Source organism: Notechis scutatus, chromosome 4 (genome assembly GCF_049901735.1).
Source record: "Notechis scutatus isolate UNSWTSFEM ecotype Mainland chromosome 4, rNotScu1.2, whole genome shotgun sequence".
NCBI classification, from domain to species: Eukaryota; Metazoa; Chordata; class Lepidosauria; order Squamata; family Elapidae; genus Notechis; species Notechis scutatus.
Window position 1 is genome coordinate 639928 of NC_142012.1, and position 20993 is coordinate 660920.

Genomic DNA, 20993 nt, shown 5'->3' on the forward strand with positions numbered 1-20993 from the left:
AAAAAAAAACAATTTTTATTAATTTTTAAAGACATACAAAACATAAAACATAAGAACATAAAACCTCTTTTCTGCAAATTATTTGTAAATTTTAACAAAACCAATAAAACATTTTATACACCATTGACACATCTCCTTATGAACACATACATATCCTTTCAAGTTTCTCATTATTTCTCCCTTTACTTTTATTCAATTATATTTCTTTTCTATATCTATTTTTATATGTTTTTATTCACTATACTTATATTTTCCTCTGACTTGCTTTATTCCCTTCTATCTTTTATTCTCAATTATCCTCTTCTAACATTCCTCCAAGGTTTTATTAGCTCAATCAAACATAAACACACAAAAACATAGAAACATTAAAAAACATCTTTTCTGACAGTTGCTTAGTCCCGGGTTACAACTCTTCGTACAGACACAAATTCAAATTCAAATTCATATTCATTTTATATACCGTTCCATATCTTGTTACCCCCCTCTCCTTTTTTGTTGGCGCGATCTTCGGACAAACAAGGGGGAAGCTGGAGTCTTCCCACATCATAGCAAAGGGAAACACGAGAGGCGCGTTAATTCCTCCTCGCCAGGCTTAGAGAAAAAGCAACAGCGCTTTCTGGAATTTTTGCACACTTGTGTGGGTTGTTGGGTTTTTTTTTTTTTTTGCACAATTGTACCCCGATTAAGGGAGAACGCTTTTTACCGCTGCTTTTAGCCGCTCTTTAAAAAAAAATAGGTTTTTAGTTCGATGGGTGTTGAGCTTCGAAGATTCGGCGCTGCTCAGCCCACAGAGAATGTCGCCAAGGAAACGGCCATCAGGTTTACAAAATAATCTTTTTATCTGTCAGGTTCCTCCCCCTCTCTCTTTTTTTCCCCCTTCCACCCACTTCCTCTTTGCTTTCCTTCCGTCCTTTCTCTTTCCCTCCCTCCTTCCCCTTCTATTTTCTTTCCTCCTTCCTTCCCTTCCTCTTTTCCTTCATTTTCCCCATTATCCTTCCTTTTTTCCTTTCCTCCCCATTTTGTTTTCCTCCTCCCTTCCCTTGTTTTGTTTCCTTTTTCCTTCATCTCCTTTGCCTTCTGTTTTCCTCCTTTCTCTCCCTCTTGTTTTCCTTCTTCCCTCCCTACTTTTTCCTTCCTACCCTCCTTCACCCTTTTTTCCTTCCTTCCTTCCTTCCTTCCTTCCTCCTGATTCCTTCCTTCCTTTTTCCCTCCGATTCCTTCCTTCTGATTCCTTCCTTCCTTTTTCCCTCTGATTCCTTCCTTCCTTCCTCCTGATTCCTTCCTTCCTTTTTTCCCTCTGATTCCTTCCTTCTTCCTCCTCATTTCTTTTCTCCCCCCTTGATTCCTTCCTTCCTTTATTTCCTCCTGATTCCTTCCTTCCTGATTCCTTCCTTCCTTTTCCCCTCTGATTCCTTCCTTCCTTCCTTCCTTCCTTCCTTCCTTCCTTCCTTCCTTCCTTCCTTCCTTCCTTCCTTCCATTTTGTGACGTAATGTCCCAGATCATCGGTGTGTACATGAGCTTCTGCCCATTTGGAGGCTGCCTGGCTCAGCTGTTCCTGGAGAAAAGATCACACGTAAGCAGGATTCAAGGGGAACGAGACCTCAAGAAAAGTATTTGGCGTATAAAGAGAAGCTCAAGATTGAATGTTATATGATGACCAAAGTGAGATTTGCTCAGATTGTGGGATCCTACAAGGAAGCTGAAGAAGGATAAAATGATATTTTCCCCATAATTTTTGCCGCTTCCCCCCCCCCCAACCCTTTATGTATAAATGCATGATGTTAATGCACATTTTGAGTGTGCAAGAAATAACACAGGTCACATTTTGCATGTTATGGGTGGCTTCAAGGAAAGAGATTCCTGGGAGCTTTTTTTCACACCATGTCATATACTTTTGAACTTCAACCCAAAGTTTTGGGAGAAGAAGACACTTATTTTAATCTCTCCTTTCTTGGCAATACTTCAGACTGGAGAGAAGCTGTGCGGGCGTTTTTATTGGACTTGACTCCATTCAGGATGAGATTTCAAAAGAGTCTGCGGGGGTTTCTCAACCGGAAGAGGTGCGGATTTCGGTTCTCAGAATTCCCCAGCCAGAAAGATTTACAACTAGTGCCCCCACCGTGTGGCCTTAACGGACATTGGTCTGGCAAAAAACGTCACTTTCTTAAAACGCCTCTAGATGGAATTACTTAGCAGCTTATGAGAGGTTGGGAAAAGCAGCCAAGATCAAAGGCTCTTGGTGAACGTCGGTAGCTGGGTTCCTACTAATGTAGCTGCGGGGGTCCTCGGGTGGGCGGTGTTGGAACTATTAAGCCACCCGTGGAACTGTAAGTGGCTATAGAAGTAGAGGGGGTGGAGGAATGAAGAAAGGGACAAGAGTAGGAAGGAGAGGAGGGAAAAGGGAGGAGAGGGAATGGGATGGAAGGAACAAGGAAGAGGATGGATTGATGGAGAAAATAGGAAGGAGCAGGGAAAGGGAGGAGGGAACGATGGATTGATGGAAGGAGAAAATAGGAAGCAGGAAAGGAAGGGAATATGAGGGAGGGAGGGAAAGAAGGAAATGGGATGGATGGAAGAGGGAAGGAATGAAGGAACAGGGTGGAGGGAGCTGGATGGATTGGTGGAAAGAAAATAAGCAGGGAAAGGGAGGAGGGAGGGGAAGGGAAGAATGAAGGAACAAAAGGGAGGAGGGAACGATGGATTGATAGAAGGAGAAAAAGGAAGCAGGAAAAGAAGGGAATGAGGGAGGGAGGGAAAGAAGGAAATGGGATGGATGGAAGAGGGAAGGAATGAAGGAACAGGGTGGAGGGAGCTGGATGGATTGATGGAAGAAAACAAGCAGGAAAAGGGAGGAGGAGAGAGGAAGGATGGGAGGGAAGGAATGAAGGAACAAAAGGGAGGGGAATGGGATGGATGGAAGAAAGGAGCCAAATAGGGAAGGAATAAACGGGGAGACGAGGGAACAGGATGGGAGGAAGAAGAAAGGCAAGGCATAGAATTAATGGCAGCTTTTATAGAACACATTTATAGAAGCCTTACTTAACAACGTACGTAGAAGGGGATGGGAATTGTTGCCATCCTGCCCCCCCCAAGCCAAAATGGATGTAGATCAAGGGATGGTGTTGAGCTTCAGCCACCTGGCCAACCAGGTGCTTCAATACCTGTTCCCCAATTCCTCTGCTGCCTATCCCATGCACACCTGGGCCTCACATCGCTCTTCCGAAAGCTGCTCCTCTCCCAAAGGTAACACGGTTTAGCCTTAGACACAAACCTTTTAGGCTCTAAGCGGCACACGCACGACAATCATTTTGGGCTCCAGGACAAGCCCTCCAGAACTCACTCTAAACCAGCATCTAAACCAGCATCTAAACCACCATCCACCCACCCACCCCCCACAGCATCCAATGTTTCCTGAGGAACTGTGGTTTACCAACCCATGCCTTGCAGGTACGCAGGCAGGCAAACCATGGATCAGCAAAGAGGGTTAGGGGACTGGAGGCTAAAACACATGAAGAGCAGTTGTTGGAATTGGGTTTAATTCTAGTTTAATGAAAAGAAGGACTAGGGGTGTGACATGAGGGCAGTCTTCCAGTATCTCAGGGGTGGCCGCAAAGGAGGAGCGGGCCAAGCTATTCTCCAAAGCACTCAAGCGATGGATGGGAACTAATCAAGGAGAGAAGCAACCTAGAACTTGGCAGAGAGAACCATCAGTGGGACAACTTGCCACCAGAAAGTTGTGTGTGCTCCATCGTCACTGGAGGTCTTCAAGAAGAGACTTGGGCAGCCGTTTGTCTGGAATGGTAGAGGATTTCCTGCTTGCGCACTGGGGTTGGACTAGAACAGTGGTCTCCAACCGGTGGCCCAGGGACCACTGGTGGTCTGCGAGAAAATTTTGATGGTCCTCAAAGAAATGTGTCGTCCCCCCCCCCCCCAAAGCAATTAATCCAGGCTACACAGGAACACAAGGCTGCGCTGCACATATGGCCCGTGGGAACACACAGCTTGCGTCGCTTGCATTGTGAACAACACGTAGTGAGGGGAGGGGGGAAAGGGCGGAGGGGGGGAACTTGCCCCTCTCACCCCACGCACCTGGCCTGGCCACCAGGCTGCTTCTTTCCACTTCTTTCTTCTGCTTTTGGCTTCACGCAAGGAAAGCAGCAAAAGTCTTTCTTTCTCTCCCCCAAACTCCGCCAGAAATGAGTCTTTGGGACCCTGCAAGGCCTCCTGCTCCAAGAGGCTGCGCCGGCAAAGACTCATTTCCTGCGGAGGTTGGGGGAGAGAAAGGAAGACTTCTGCTGCTTTCCTTGCATGAAGCCAAAAGTGTCTGTCTCTGTCTGTCTCTCTCTGCCCCTGAGAACGGAGCTGGAGACGGTATCCTGCGATCCCAAATAAAGAACGATCGATCGGTAGGAAAATGGGGTGGGGGATTTTCCTGCAGACTTTTTTGGGGGGATTTTCCCAGGGTCTCTGGATTTAAAATGATGAGCTTGGTGGTCTCCGAGGTCCAAAAGGTTGGCAATTCCTGGACTAGAAGACCTCTGAGGTGCCTTCCAACTCTTTGTTTATTCTGTTGGAAACATTGCACTAAAGCAGGAGTATCCAACTTTGGCTACTTTAAGACTTGTGAACTTCAACTCCCAGAATTCCCCAGCCAGCCATGCTGAATTCTGGAATTTGAAGTCCACAAATCTTAAAAGTGGGCCAGATTGGACCTCCCTAATCCAAAGTCCTTTGGCAACTTAAACGGGAATCCTTTCACACACACACACACACACACACTCACTCTCTCCCCCCTCCCTCCCTCTCTCTCTCTCTTTCCAAATCCACCTGGGGATGTGTGTGTTGTCATCTCCCCTTCCAAAGAAGCCAACAAAGCCACATCTTTGTTTGAAGAATTCTTTATTCAACACTGAATCATAAAATAGCTCTTATTCGAAGGTTTCGTTTTTGCTTTTGTTTTTCTTCACTTCCTTTGTATCTTAAATTTTAAATACGCATGGTTTACATTCGGCAAAGTTCAAGAGCAACAACATCAAAGTGCATTTTACAGACAAAAATTCTGCCTCCCACCACCCCGACGTTTTTGTTTTTTTTTAAAAAAAAAACATGGTCTCCTGACGGACTCCTCCCCTCACTCCCGAGAGGGTCGCCAGGAAGGATGAAATGGAGGCGTTGGTTGCTTCCCTTCTACAGGTGGGGACAAAAAACACGGAGACACCTGCCTGCGTCTCTCACCTGTCTTAACCTCGTCCTTTGCCAATACACCTCTGGAAACCAGCTGCTCCCCAATGGGCACCATCTGGATCAGGGGTCTCCAACCTTGGTCACTTTTAAGACTTGTGGACTTCAACTCCCAGAATTCCTCAGCCAGCACGACAGCCACGTTGTGGCCCTAAAGCAGAGGTATCCAACCTTGGCCACTTTTAAGACTTGTGGACTTCAACTCCCAGAATTCCCCAGCCAGCACGTCAGCCATGTTGTGGCCCTAAAGCAGGGCTTTGCTGGCTGAGGAATTCTGGGAGTTGAAGTCCACAAGTCTTAAAATGGCCAAGGTTGGAGACCCCTGATCCAGATGTTTGAGGACCACGAGGGATTCTGGGAGCACATCGGGAAGGGGCTGGATTGGATTAGATTGGCCTTAAGAGGGAGGGGAAAAAAGTAAAAAACCCACCTACTCAAATCTTCAAGTGCAAAAATCCTTCCTTCTGATCTTCACAGGTCTGTTTCCTCTCCCCCCCCTCCCAAAAATACATTTGTTTTTCACAACCTAGATGTCACATCTAAGCAAGAGCTGCACCCAGGTGTGAGTTTGGCACATACACTCACTCTTCTCTTTCTCTCACACACACACACGATTTGTCAACATTTTCTTTGGAGTCTTCAAACCATCCCGAGTCGTTTTGAAAACAAGACGGGAAAACAAATATTGAGAGAAAATTAACCATACGAGGTTTGTTCTCGATTTAACGACTGTCGTTGAGGCCGACATTTCTGTGACTAAGCGAGTTCACAGAAGTTCAGGGAGTTTCGCCCCATCTTGTGACCATTTTTTGGCCACCGTTGTTCAACGGACCGCCACCATTATGAAGTTCGTCACACGGTCGTTAAGCAAATCTGATTTGCCCCCCCCGCCTTTTGAGTTCGCTCGTCAGAACGGTCGCCAATAAAAGGGATCGCGTGATTTCCCCCAAGAGACGCTGCGGCCGTCATAAGTACGAGTCGGTTGCCGCCGAGCGGCTGAATTTTGGTCACGGGACTATGGGAGGCCGGGAGGGTCGTTAAGTGTGAAAAATGGTCCTAAGCCGCATTTTTTGGTTGCCGTGGTTAGCTTGGAGCAGCCACCAAACGAGCGGTTGCAAAATCGAGGACTAACTGTAAATGAAATGAATGAGAAATAAAATAAAACAATGCTGCCACCTGCTCCATGCGGATGGGTTTGTAATGCCCATTTCCTCTGACCCCCTAAAATTCCACCCCTGAATAACAGCAGCAGCAAAAAACAAACCTCCCTCTTCGTCCAAGGACTAGCAGATACGATATTTAGGGGATCAAACGGGTGGGATTCAATTTTTTTAACAATCGGTTCTGTGGGCGTGGCTGGTGGGCGTGGCCATGTGACTGGGTGGGCGTGGCTTCTTTTTTAAAGCACCGGCTCTCCCATTATTATTTTTTTGCCACCTGGGCCTCAGGGAAGCCTCCTGGGGGGCATTTTTGCTCCCAGGAAGGCAAAAAACGGAGTGTGGAGGGGTGTAGGATGCCCCCCCCGCATCCCTTTCTGCCTTCTGAGCCTCAGGGAAGCCTCCAAGGCGAAGCAGGAAGAGGGGATCCAGCACAGAGCTGATTCTCCTCTCCTTCCTTCCTTCCTTCCTCCTCCTCCTCTCCTTCCTTCCTTCCTCCTCCTCCTCTTCTTCCTTCCTTCCTCCTGGGCATCAGTAAGACAGTGAGGGGATCCCACACAGCTGATCATTGGAACAGCTGATTCTCCTCTCCTTCCTTCCTTCCTTCCTCCTCCTCCTCTCCTTCCTTCCTTCCTCCTCCTCCTCTTCTTCCTTCCTTCCTCCTCCTCCTCCGCCAGCTTCTTCCTTCCTTTCCTTCCTCCTGGGCAAAGGAGTAAGACAGTGAGGGGGATCCCAGCACAACTGATCATCGAACAGCTGATTGTCCTCTCTTTCCTTCCTCCTTCCTTCCTCCTCTTCTCCTTCCTTCCTTCTCCTGGGCAAAGAGTCATCCTCTCCTTCCTTCCTCCTCTCCTTCCTTCCTTCTCTCCTCTCCTTCCTTCCTTCCTCCTTCCTTCTCCTTCCTTCCTTCCTTCCTTCCTTCCTTCCTTCCGCCTGGACAAACCAGTAAAACAACCAGGGTGATCCCTGCACAGCTGATTGTCAGAACAGCTGATCGTCCTCTCCTTCCTTCCTTCCTCCTCTCCTTCCTTCCTTTCTCCTGGGCGAAACAGTAAGACAGTGAGAGGGATCCTGGCACAGCTAATCATCGGAACAGCTGATCATCGGTAGATGAAAAAAAACAACCTTAAGGAGTGACTGGACACTCCTGACTGAGAAGGCAGTCAGAGATGTCGCACATACGCTATAAGGACTGACTGGGCAGGGAGGGGAGATTTGCTGGTTCTCCAAACTGTGCAGAATCATAACAACCGGTTCTATCAAACCGGTCTGAACCGGTAGACTCCCACCCCTGGGTACAAACCTGTTTAGCTTTTGAGGTTCGGTCAGGGCAAGGAGCTCTCCAAGAAGCAAGCCATTTGTGGGAGAATAATAATAATGGAAGAAGCGAGAGGCACCAAAAATATCCAGCTGCAGGCAGGTGTTTTGTGATCATTGTGGCCAGCTGGCAAATCAATTTAATTAATAAATAAATATAGCAAATCAATATAATAAATTAAGTAAACATAGCAAATAAATGCATAGGAAAAATAAATACGTTTAATAACTAAGCAAACGGAGGAAAGAAGTAAAATGTAACGCATAGGAAAAAATAAATATTTTTTAATAAATTTAACAAACAACTACAGCAAATTAAAAAACGTAATCATTTATAAACATAGCAAGTAAGAAAATGGAATCAATAGATAAAATAAATAAATGTAACAAATAGAGCAAACGCATAAACATGGCCAACAAATGTAATACATATGAAAAATAAATAGAATGGTGAAATAAATTTAATAAATACAACAAATAAATAAATTTAATAAATATAACAAATGAATTTAATAAATATGGCAAATAAGTAAATCAATTTAACGCAGACATAAAAATAAATAAATAAAGGAAAAGAAGAACATTCCAAGCACTTTCTCGTAACGCAGCTCCAATATTTCTTGGCAACTTTACGAGGTCTGGCTGGGGAATTCTGGGAGTTGAAGTCCAGACCTCTCACAAGTTGCTTGAGAAACCCTGTAGAGTTAGTCCAAACAGAACTCTGTCCTGCATGGCAGGTGTTTGGGCATCGCGGGTCCTACCTGCCTTTGTCTTACTGGGATTTCAAATTGGCTTCATCACGATGGAGGAAATTTTATTTATTTATTTATTTAGCTTATTCAATTGGCTACCCATTGCACTGCCAAATATAATTTTCAAAGCGTCTAGAGCCATGAGGGTGAACCTATGGCATGAGTGCCACACGTGGCACGCAGAGCCATTAGTACGGGCATGCAAGCCCCAGCCAAACGTACCTGCGCTGCGCATGCTCGTGCCTCTCAGCTGGGTTTTCGCCTGTTTTGAGGCCTTTTTCGGCCTCCCAGAGGCTCGGGGGGAAGCCTCTGCAGCCTTTGGAGGGCAAAAAACCAGGGCCGTTTCGTCACTTCCGGTTTCGTGACTTCCAGTATTTGGAGGCCGAAAAATGGGCCTGTTTTTCGGCCTCCAAAGGCTGCAGAGGCTTCCCTCGAACCTCTGAGATGCCGAAAAAGGCTTCAAAGAGGCTGAAAATCAAGCTGGGAGGCACATGCAGTGCACATGCATGTGCAGGGAGGTGGGGCGCATTGCATTGTGGGTACCGGCACACACATGCTTTTGGCACACCACAACAAAAAGGTTCGCCATCCCTAGTCTAGGGCACTCGCTTAGTAAACACCGTCTCTTTTGCAATTATCTGGGGCTGATCAAAAGCTTCTGTTGCGTGATCTGAAAAATGACAAGTCTTCATTAAAAGACTTGTGGGCTAATTGTGGCCAAAAAGTAAACTTGCAGTTATTTTTTGTTGACGTGACTACATGAAAGACGCGCCCAACGGCTGGGTTTCTGGGATGCATGATACACATCCCCTACATTAACCCAGCATTTGGGAAGGAGAAGCTCCTTCACAGAGAGAGAAATCTGAGCAGAGAGTTGGACTAGAAGACCTCCCAAGGTCCCTTTTCTACGTCTGTTATTCTATTATTCCCGATGGTTTGAGGCTGTGCAACTCAATTCCAACTGGCGTGGGTGTCCACCTCGCACAGGGGAGAAGAAAGACCTCAAGGGTGTTGTGATGCACACAAAAGGAATTACATAACTTCCTAGGTAGTCCTGACACTTGTGACGGTCCTCACACTTATGACCTTCACAGTATCCCCAGGGTCAAAATTTCAGTGCTTGGCAACCAGCTTGTATTTACGAGGATTGCAGCTATCCTGGTGTTATGCGATTCCCTTTTTGCAACCTTCCCAGCTGGCTTCTGTTATGCAAAGCCAGCGGGGGGGGGGACTTGATTTGCTTAATGACCGCATTCACTTAGCAACCATAATGATTTGCTTAACAACCTTGGCAAAAAATAAGGGTGGGGGGGTCACCAAATTGGCCACAACTGACTTTAACAACTGGCTTGTTCAGCAAAGGAAATTCTGGTCCCAAGGTAGTTGCAAACCTGTACAGTGGATGAACAGGCAGCGCAGGCAGTCCTCAACTTACGACCACTGTTGGAATGGGTACTTCCGTCACTAAGCAAGGCACTCGATTGAGTCGTGCCCAATTGGAGTCCGTCCAGAATCACTTTGTAGGAGAGATGAACAGCATAGAACCGTGATGGCGAACCTATGGCACGCGTGCCACGGGTGGCACGCAGAGCCAGTTGTGCGGTGGCACGCAAGCCCCACCTTACCTGCGCTGTGCATGCGCGTGCCTCCCAACTGATTTTTTGAGCCATTTGAGGCCTCCCGGGAAGCCTCTGCAGCCTTCGGAGGCCGAAAAAAGGGGCCTGTTTCATCACTTCTGGTATTTCTGGAAATACCGGAAGTGATGAAACGGGCCTGTTTTTCGGCCTCCGAAGGCTGCAGAGGCTTCCCTTGAGCCCCTGGGAGGGCGAAAAAGGCCCCCAATGGACTGAACATCAGCTGGGAGGCGCACACATGCTTAGTGCAGGTAAAGAGGTGGGGGGTGGGGTGTTGTGTGCACGTGCGCAGGGGGTGAGGCATGTTGCGGGTGCTGGCACACACACACACACACACATACACACGTGCGCTTTCAGCACACCACAACACAAAGGTTCGCCATCATTGGCATAGAAATATAATAAATAAATTGATGAAACAAATAAATACATTTTCCAAGCTTTTTTTTTTTTGCATGGTTGTTAAATGCAACTTTTCCTCTTCCCTTTGCTTGTTCCCAAACTCTGCAAATGCTGCTTAAGTGACCCCAGGATGCTGCAAACCTTCTAAATGTGTCCACATTTCTGATCACGTGACAAATGGGAATACTGCAACGGTCGGAAGTGTGAGGATTGTGGTCGTCAGTCACTTTTTTCAGTGCTGTTGTAACTTTGATTGGTGTTGTGGTTCGTCGGGAGCAGGTAAGGATGGCTGAAGTCTCGGAGAGCGAGGACTCAGATGAGGGGCCTGCGTGGGATGCAGGGGTGGGGCCAGGATTATCGGAGAGTGGGGTGCTGCATTCGGAGATTGTGGAGGCTGGCAGCAGTGAGGAAGAGGCCCCCGAGGAGCCTGTGCCCAGTGCACGTGCGCACAGGGCTGCTTGAAGAAAAGAGCAGCTGCAGCAGCATGGGCGACTCGGGAGTAAGGCTGCAAGGTAATGGACCCTCCCTTAAGGGATAGAAGCCAGCCTGAGAGACCGGGAGTCTTTGCAGGAAGCAAAGAAGTTCTTGCACTTCAAGATTTGTGGACGTTTGGACTCTCTTGGTTGGTGTTTGGAGACTCTTTGTGTTTGAACTATTTCTGGGCAACTTTATCTAGCGTTCTTGGCAGCCTTGCACCACCTTGGCAAGGCTCGTTTGTATCTGGGACGATTAGTTTTTCATAGCGTTTTACTGTGAATGAACGGAATTCGCAGAGAGGCATTAAAAGGTTTGGCTTTTATCTCTGTTTGGTGTTTGTTTGCTTGGAACAAGGTTTGGGGTCAGAACAATTGGTCACTAAACAAATGACCGAACATCAAAGACTACTTGTGGCAGGACAAGCATCTTCAGGGCACGTAAACTATATTCACCACTAGAGGGCAACCAAGAGATACAAATATCCTATCTTGCCCCATGCTGCCCTCTACTGGCTGTATAGATTTCTGCAGCTGGGAAGTGGTACCCGACTACAGACCTAACTTGTGGATGCTGCTCGAATGCCACTGCTGCCATCCAGCATCCCTAGGAGGGGCGTCTGTTTTCCAAGCATCAATTCCACTTGTAGCCCTTTAACGTGAGGACTGGGGGTCTCACCAGCTTTATTTTTATTTAGAAAGCTCCATTTGCAAGCCAGGAAAAAGATGGTTTATCTTAAAGGGTGGCTTGCCCGTTGTCATGGTGACAGCTGGGCCCCTGCTTGAGATATTTATTTTAACCCTAGAATCAAATCCAAGAATTACGACACATTCCCAAATGAGTGTCACATTGCTTGAATTTTTTATCTTTTCGCTCAGTTTTTCCAGCGTGAAAAAAAATAATAATGCGGGAGACCGGAATAATCTCCTAATCTGGAAATCTGGAATTCAGGGGAATCTCTTGTTCATGCACACACACACACATACAAAAACCAGAGAGATCCGCATGGACCTTTCCCACCTAATTGCAAAAGAGGGCATTTTTCTGAAAAATGAACATTGGCTGCAAAGGAACAGCAGTGGTTAAGTTAATCGGGGGGAAAATTGATTTAAATCCACACCAGTGCCCCGATGTGTTCCATTTATCCCTCTATCAACCCAGTTAGAGAAAGATCATCATTCAAGTACCTTCCCCTTCCTGGTTTCTGTCTTTGCTTTCTTTGTGTTTAAGATCCATTTCTGCACAGAAAAAAAAGACACCTTTGTTTCTTAAAAAGCCACTGGCACATTTCCGCTGAAGCCTAAAATATACATATATTTATATAATTTAAAAAATAGCTTAAAAGCCAAACATCCATCCATCCATCCTTTTTCTTTCTTTCTCTTTTTTCTTTCTCTTTTTCACTCTCTATTCTTTTTTCTCCTTTTCTTTCTTTCTTTTTCTTTCTTTTTCTTTCTCTCCCTCCCTCTTTCTTTTCCTTCTTTCTTTCTTTCTTTCTTTCTTTCTTTCTTTCTTTCTTTCTTTCTTTCTTTCTTTCTTTCTCTTTCTCTTTCTCTTCTCTCTCTCTTTCTTTCTTTCTTTCTTTCTTTCTTTCTTTCTTTCTTTCTTTCTTTCTTTCTTTCTTTCTTTCTCCCTCCCTCTTTCTTCTTTCCCTTCCTTTGTTCATTCTTTCATTCTTTCTTTATTTCTGGCACGCTTCAAACATTTTCAGTCATTCATAATGATCGATCTAGAAAGACGGTAAGTGCTTTTCAGAAACCAAGCTCCCCCCCCCTTCTATCTATCTCCCAGGAGCAAAATCTTAAATGATTATCTAGCTGCAGGTTCTCGCTGCATCACTTCATCCTCACTTTGAGGCTGGCAATTAATTTTAGCCTGGCTCCCTTCCAACTCCGATGTTCTCCTTCTGTCTTGGCTAGGAGCCCTCAAGCAAAAATCGCAGCTCAGAAACTCTGGACCCATCACAATTTTATATGCTCCGCAAGATCTTTTTCCAAGCACGTGGAGGAGGAATACATTCAGACAACCATCCTGAATAACAGGATACTCCTCGACTTCCAACCATTCCTTTAGCGACCAAACTTACAACGGCACTGAAAAAAAGTGACTTATATCCCTCAACTTAACGGCCGTCCCGGCATTCCCTACAGTCAACGTGATCAAAATTCAAAGGCAGGGCAACTGACATGTACTCTTTGATGGTTGCAGCATCTCAGGAACATGCTGATCACCCTTTCTGATCTTCCTGGCCAGAATTCCAACAAGCAAAACCAAGAAGCTGGACTTGTTTAACGACCGCAATGATTCACTTAAACGGCAATGATTCACTTAACAACCATGGCTGACAAGGCGGTAACGTCGGGCCAAACCACCTGCTTAGCGACAGAAATTCTGGCCTCAACCGTGGTTGCAAATCAGGGACCGCCTGCATATCACCTGTATATTAGACAGCCTCGCAAAGGATTTTGAGGATTGTAGTTTTGTGGTCGTAATTCGAGGGCTAACTGTGTTCACACCAGCTTTCTGAGTATTTTCTCCTTGGCAAAGCTTTCCAGAAGCTTTAACAACACGCCAAACATGGACAAATCCCCAAATCAAAGTTTCATGTTTTTTCCCCACCTCGAGCACAAAGTCCAGAAGTGGTTTCCAAGCGGAAACAAATTTTTTGTGTGTGTTTGTCTTCAACCAAAGCAGTCCCTTTACCAATTAGATAGGTTTGTAGGTATAGAGATGGCTAGTTTATACCACTATGTAAAAGCAAAAAGTTGAGGTTTGATGTTATCTTATTTTACTGCACCAAAGAGACTCAAAAGTCAATGCCTTTTCTTTCTTTTTTCCCCTTTTTCCTACACTTTCCCTTCATTTTCCCCTCCTCTATCTTCCCTACTATTTTCTTTTGTATTTTTGTACCTTATATTAATAAACTGGAAAAAAAAAAAAGAAACATGGACACCTCCTGGAACCCCTTTTCTCCTGCATCCCATCTTTTGAGGTGTGCAAAAGCGAGCTGATCTCAAACTCACAGCTACAGAGCCCAGAATATATTGAGCCTGGCATTTCATAGAACAGGGGTGGGCAATTATAGCAATTTGATGCCTTGTGGACTTCAACTCCCAGAATTCCTGGGCCAGCCATGGCTGGCTCAAGAATTCTGGGAGTTGTAGTCCACGGGTTGTAAAGTCGCCATAGTTCCGCACCTCTTAAAGAGGCAAATTCCATATCAAATCTACCTTTTATTCTGCGTGTCGATTTTAATCCCAGCCCTCTGAAGTGGGACGGATCGACACAATCAAGTTGCTTTTCCCTTTTCCAGAGTTTAATCTGCTGGAACCTGGGAATTATTTGACGGTTTGGACTAGAGTTTAATCTCTTCATTATTATTATTTTTCCAGCCCTCTGCACGATACTCAGCCGTGGCTGCCTGTGAAACAGTGGAAGGAAAGAATGGAAGGAAAAGTCAAGGTCTTGCACTGTGAAAATCATTGAGCAGTTCTGGAAATCCACTCCCAAAGGTAGTTTTTTTTTTCTCTCCAAAAGATGGCCGGATTGAACAGACGGTCTTCGAGTTATGACCACAACCGAGCCGCAAATTTCTGTGGCTAAGTGAGACATTTTACAACTTTCCTCGCCAGGTTTTGTTAAATGAATTGCTGCAGTTCTTAAGCTTGGAGTATGGTGTTAAGCAAATCTGACATCCCCCGTTGATTTTGTTCACTAGGCGGTCGCAAAACGGGGATCCCGGGAACACTGCAACTGTCATGAGTACATGCCAGTTGCCAAGCATCTGAATTTTGATCACACGTTGGGGAAATCCGCACCCTTTTCCCTCTTTAGACACTGTAGGAGATTCAGGTCCATCCCGAAGCTCCCCGGTGCCTATTAATAAAAGATTCTCGCCGGCGGAGCTGAAAAACACCCAGCCTTTCTCTCTGTATGTGGTCAGTGTAACATCTCACACCGAGTGGTGCCCTTTCCTTTCCAGTTGAAAGCTATTAACCCTTCTGTCCCTTCTCCTCTACACTTTGCAAAAGCTTCTCACTTTGTGTGCCATATGATACAGCTTATATAAAGAGTGAGGATGCTAAACTACCCTAATTTCCAGCTAACAGCGACTACATTTGTGTGTGTGTGTGTGTGTGTGTGTGTAAGGGGGCTCAGGCTCAGAAGCAGGCTGTGAGTAAAAAACACAGGAAAAGAAAAGCCTGCTTTACAGCATCTTTCCCTAAGTCAGCAAAACCGACGTCCGTCAATCTAGTTAGGCCTCTGTCTTGGCATCTACCCAGTTGTTCCTCAACCGTGGCAGCTTGCAGAGGTGTGAACTTCAACTCCCAGCATTCCCCATCCAGTATTATTGACTGGGGAAGTCTGGGAGTTGAATTCCTACGTGTTTTGTCTGGAGAATTCTGGGCGTTGGGAGTCCACACACATCAGAAAGGTTGAGGAAGGGTGTCTAAATATGGCCACTTAACACCTGTGGACTTCAACTCCCAGAATTCCAGTATTATTGACTGGAGAATTCTGGGAGTTTTAATTCCTCCATGTTTGGCTGGGGGAATTCTGGGAGTTGAAGTCCATAGGTCTTAAAAGTGGCCAAGGTTGGATACTCCTGATTGTAGAGACTGTTTTTAAACTATATATTGAGATTTGGCATAAATATAGGTCAAGGGACACAATTCTTCCAAGAATTCTTGAAAGTTGAGCAATGGATGATGCAGAAGAATGCAGAGTGAACCCCTTTTTTAAGCTAGGTTGACTTGCTTTTTGGGGGAGGGGGAAGCAGTTAGTCTCCCCAAACTTGCATTGACATTAATGAGCTTGGAGGGCAGGGAAGGATGGGAAAATGATGGATATTTCTAACTCCCTCCCCCACAGAAACCTTGGCACAGAAGGGAGATGCCTCCCCCACCCCAAATGGAAAGGATGGATCAAGTTTCCTTTCTAGCCCTTTTTTCTTGCACCCCCAAATGGCAAAGAGGAGGTAACCTAAGGCCAGAAACCAACAAATGGAGGCCAATAGTAAAATATACATTCACAACTGCATCTCACCACAAGCAGTTAAATGCCAGTGATTTCAACCTTGGGAACTTGAAGATGGGTAGACTTCAATTCCCAGGATTCCACAGCTAGCATGATTTACAAGGCTTGGCCTTCCAACTCCCAGAATCCCCCAGCTGGCATACTTTCAGATGCTTGACTTTCAATTCCCAGAATCCCCCAGCCGGCATGTTTTACAATGCTTGGACTTCAACTCCCAGAATCCCCCAGGCAGCATACTTTAGACCAGGGGTCTCCAAACTTGATAGCTTTCCGACTTGTGGACTTCAACTCCCAGAATTCCTCCTCTGGTCATGTTAGCTCAGGAATTCTGGGAGTTGAAGTCCACAAGTCTGAAACTTGCCAAGTTTGAAGACCCTTGTGATATGATGGATGGATGGATGGATAGAAAGATAGAGATGGATGGATAGATGGATGAGGAGATGATAGACAGACAGACAGACAGATGATAGATCAGGAGTCTTCAAACTTGAGAGCTTTAAGACTTGTGGACTTCAACTCCCAGAATTCCTTAGCTAACATGACTGGAAGAGGAATTCTGGGAGTTGAAGTCCACAAGTCTGAAACTTGCCAAGTTCAAAGATCCTTGCTTTAGATGTTTGGCTTTCAATTCCCAGAATCCCCCATCCAGCTGGCCGGGGGATTCTGGGAGTTGAAGTCCAAGCATTCTGAAAGCATGCCGGATGGGGGATTCTGGGAGTCAAGTCCAACCCATTTTCAAGTTACCGAGTTTGAAAAAAAAAAAAAAACACGTCAAGAGTACCACAATTACGATTATTTTCAGAAAGGAAAACGGCAAGGACAAGCTCATCCATCCATCCACCCCATCCCGAAACCCACTAGGTTCCTTCCACCCTCCAAACCCCGGAGCTGAGGATGGTATCTTCAAACATCCCTTTGGCCTCTGGATCAGCCCTACCCTGTTTCTCTTCCAAGCTGGCCTCCACATCTGGACGCCAGCGCAAACCCACCCACCCCCCAAAAAAATCCCACACCCCCTTTTGCCTTCTCCAAGGGCTTTCCATTTGGAAAGCAGATTGGGACCCCTCCCCTGCAAATCTGCTCCCACTCAACCCCCCTGCCCAATTTTTCCTGGGCTGAATCCCACCTCCTCTGCTGGCTGGGAGGAGGATTGGGGTACAGATATCCAGCTCGATGCACAGTTACAAGGGGACACCCCTGGATTAATCAGGGGGTCCCCTTCTCTCCACTCTTTTCCAATTTTTCAGAACCCGGGCGAGGTTCTCTGCAAGAACCCAGGCAATAATTAAACCCCCTCCTCCCCAAATAAATAAATAAATAGATAAATAAATAAAGGTGCAATGCTCAAATCCTTATCCTTATAATTCTTTTTCTTTTCCTTTCCTTTTTTTTTCCTTCCTAGTCCTCTGTGCATCCGACCTCCGAAAGCCGTGAAGGAGAGCCCAGGATGTGATGGATACCTGCGGCCTTTGAACTCAACCTCTCCGGCTCTGGAAAAAATGAATGAGGAATGAAAAGAAATCCCACTGCCCCCCCACCCACCAAAAAAATCCCCCCCCCCCAAAAGACCTCCTCCCCTCTAAAGGAAATACCTCCCTAAGGACAGAGCTTTTAGACACATGCTTGAATAAATAAGCTTTCGGAAACCTCTCCTGGGTTTTGGTCTGCGGCTTTGAAAAAAATGCCTTTGGGGGGGAGAAAAAGAAGGAACTAGAAGCTTTCTCGCCCGGAAGGAAAAGTTTTTTGTTTCTTTTTTTTGGAGTTTTCGGTCCTGCGGTTTCGAAAGTTCGGCTCGCGGTGAGGGGGTCTCTTCTTGTGACCCGAAACGAGGTTTGTTTGCAGATATCAAAACATGAAACTCAGAAAGATGGCTTTCATATATATATATATGTATATGTATATCTTTTTGCACTCTGAATTTAACATTTTATTTTATTTTTTTGCTGGTTTTCAGGCATCCTTGACTCTTCAGCCGTGCAGCCTGGCAGGACCACCAACTATTTCTGTAGTCCGACAAAGTGGCTACCGTTTTGTGCAAACCAGAAGGTGGCTTGGTTTTTTTTTTTTTTTTTTCTTTCTTTCTTTTTTTCTTTTTGGAGAGTTCTCATCCCAGTTCTGCATCTCGGTCCACGTTGAATTCTGGAGCTTTTCGTGGCGCCTCCTTTTTAATCTGTCTCCCACCCCGGAAGCTTAAGAGAAGTTGGTTGTCGTGTGCTCTCTCTTTCTCTCTCTCTCCCCTACCCACCAACAACAACAGAAGAAAGTCGAAGCGTGTGCAAGTTTGCAAAAAGAAGGTACAAAAATAGTTCTTTCCCGCAACCAATTTGAAAGAGTTTTGACGCCGATGAGGGCTGCGATGGGACGAAGGAGGAGGAAAAAAAATAAAAATAATAATATATATTTTTTTTTTAAAAAAAGAAAGGATTTTGGCAGCTCTGCAACCAAAGTTTCACTTTGCTTTTGGAGCCGATTATGGGCTCAACAGAATGTTTCAGCCAGTTTATAAGTCTCCAAATCTCTGCTGGTACAATTCAATGACTCCAAAATTGTGCCTCGAGTATGGAAATCTGTATCCTGGCTTAGCTTTAGCAGACAAGCTATGGTTACTTGACTTTTACTCAAACCTGACATTCCAGAGATAAAAACCCTGGTTTGTTTTAAAAGCTCGTCATTAGGATCATAAAAGCAGCTCACCAAGGTTTTCGAATAGTGTTTTTCAATTGTGGTCACTTTAAGATGGTTGGATTTCAATTCCCAGAATTCCCCAGCCAGAATTCTGGGAGTTGAAGTCCACCCATCTTAAAGTGCTAATTATGCTAATTATTACTCTATAAATCTGCAAATTAGTTTATGGAATCCTGGCTGGAGAACCTCAAACCCACCAGCTAGCAAATCAACCACATTTTGATACAGGACAAGGAGTTGTGACAAGTTTTAGGGGTTAGGCCCAGGGTTTTCCCACCAAAAACCTCAAATCCCCTCTAATGAGCCTAAAATTAAAACAAACATCCAAAGCTTGCAATCCATTTTTCCAAAGGCTGAATAAATTATTATGCAATTGGGAATAGGAAGCCAGCAACTTTTAAGACTCCTGGACTTCAACTCCCAGAATTCCCCAGCTAGCCAGCTAGGCTGGCTAGGGAATTCTGGGAGTTGAAGTCCACAGATCTTAAAGCAGCCAAGCTTGGGAAATTGTGAGCTAACCTATTCTTGGAACCTACTCTTGAATTTTTCTTTGGGGCAAAAATAAAATAAAATAAAAATCCCTTTAAAACAGGAGATCTTGGTAACTTCCTCAGGCTGGTTTGATGGAGAATGATCTGCGTGCAAATCTTCCTGGATTATTATTATTATTTTCCCTTCCAGATACATGAATTTTGCAATTGTCCCTTTAAAAAAATAATAATAATAATAATAAAAAACCTTCCTCCTGCAGTCTGAAGTGGCCAGTTCCCCCCTGGCTGTTTCTCCAAATGAAGTTCTCTCCATCCCATTTCCAGAGCTGTAGTCAAGACTACGTCTCTCCTAAGAGACTGTACTTGCTTAAGCAAAAAAACAAAAACCAAAACAACAACAACAACCCACCCAGTCTAGTTGTGGCTTCCTGCATACTGACCCAAGTTACCACTAGAGGGCAGCAAATCATGGTGCAAAATAATTGTATTTCTTTGCTGCCCCCTTGTGGGCATTTTATGACTTGCAGCTCAGATCTGGAGCCGTAATGACTACCATGTATTGCCTCTGTCTTCAAGGGAACCTCCCTGCGATGTCCTTCCTCTGGTTTTCTGAGCGTGGCTCATGCATGCAAGATCCCGGACACCCGGATTGGTCTGCTCCCAGCAACAGAATCCCTAGCACTTTAAAATGATGACCAATTGGGCAGATGACCTGCATCCTGGGAAGGGAATTCAATTTTTAACAAAAAATCGTTATGTGGGCATGGCTAGGTGGGTGTGGCTTCTTCTTTTTTTTGCAGCACCCACGCCCCTTTTTTTAACCTCCTGGAAGGGCGTTTTAACCTCCTAGGAAGTTTCCCTGGGGCCTAGGAAGGCAAAAAATGGAGCCCGGGGGGGGGGGTGCACTTCCCACTCCCCTGCCCCCAACTAACCCCCACATGTCCCTTTTTACCTCCTGAGCCTCAGGGAAGCCCTCCTGGGCGAAGCAGTAAGACAGCGAGGGGGATCCCGGAACAGCTGATCATCAGAACAGCTGATCGTCCTCTCCTTCCTCCTTCCTTCCTCCACTCCTTCCTTCCTCCTCCTCTCCTTCCTTCCTTCCTCTTTCATTCGTTGGTTCCTCCTGGGCAAAGCAGTAAGACAGCGAGGGGGATCCCGGAACAGCTGATCATCAGAACAGCTGATCGTTGGGAGAGGGGAAAAAAAAAGAAATACCTTAAGGAGTGACTGGGCGGGGGAGAATGCAGTCAGCGATGTCGGGCATGCGTGCAATGTTGGGCCTGCGCAATAAGGACCGGCTGGGCGGAGAGGGGCGGGACCAGCCAGGGCCACGATTTGCCGGTTCTCCGAACGGCGCAGATTCATAACAACCGGTTCTATAGATCCGGTCCGAACCGGTAGAATCTCACCCCCGCCTGCATCTGGACTTAAAACTCCAACTGTTGATTTGCAGCTGGTGGGAAAAGCTGATACTCTTTCCTCTCTGAAGTTCCCCTTTTAAACCCTAAAAACGGCAGGCGTGTCCCTCACTGTTTCCCCTCCAAACGGACCTTGAGTTTTAGGCCAGTCATCGCTTTCTTGCAAAGACTCCTGAGAATTTTTTTTGTTTGGCCAGGATGCTGAGCTTCTGGTCCAAACCAACCCTGTATCCCGCGGTCCTTTGAGAAGAGGGAAGGACCGTTCAACAACTTGAGGTCTGTGGTCCAAAGAAGCCTGAACTTTTAAGCTCTGTTGGTGTCAAATCGCTGTCTCCTACAATGCCTTTATCATTTTGGACGCTAACCGGTCTCACCTGTTTAATG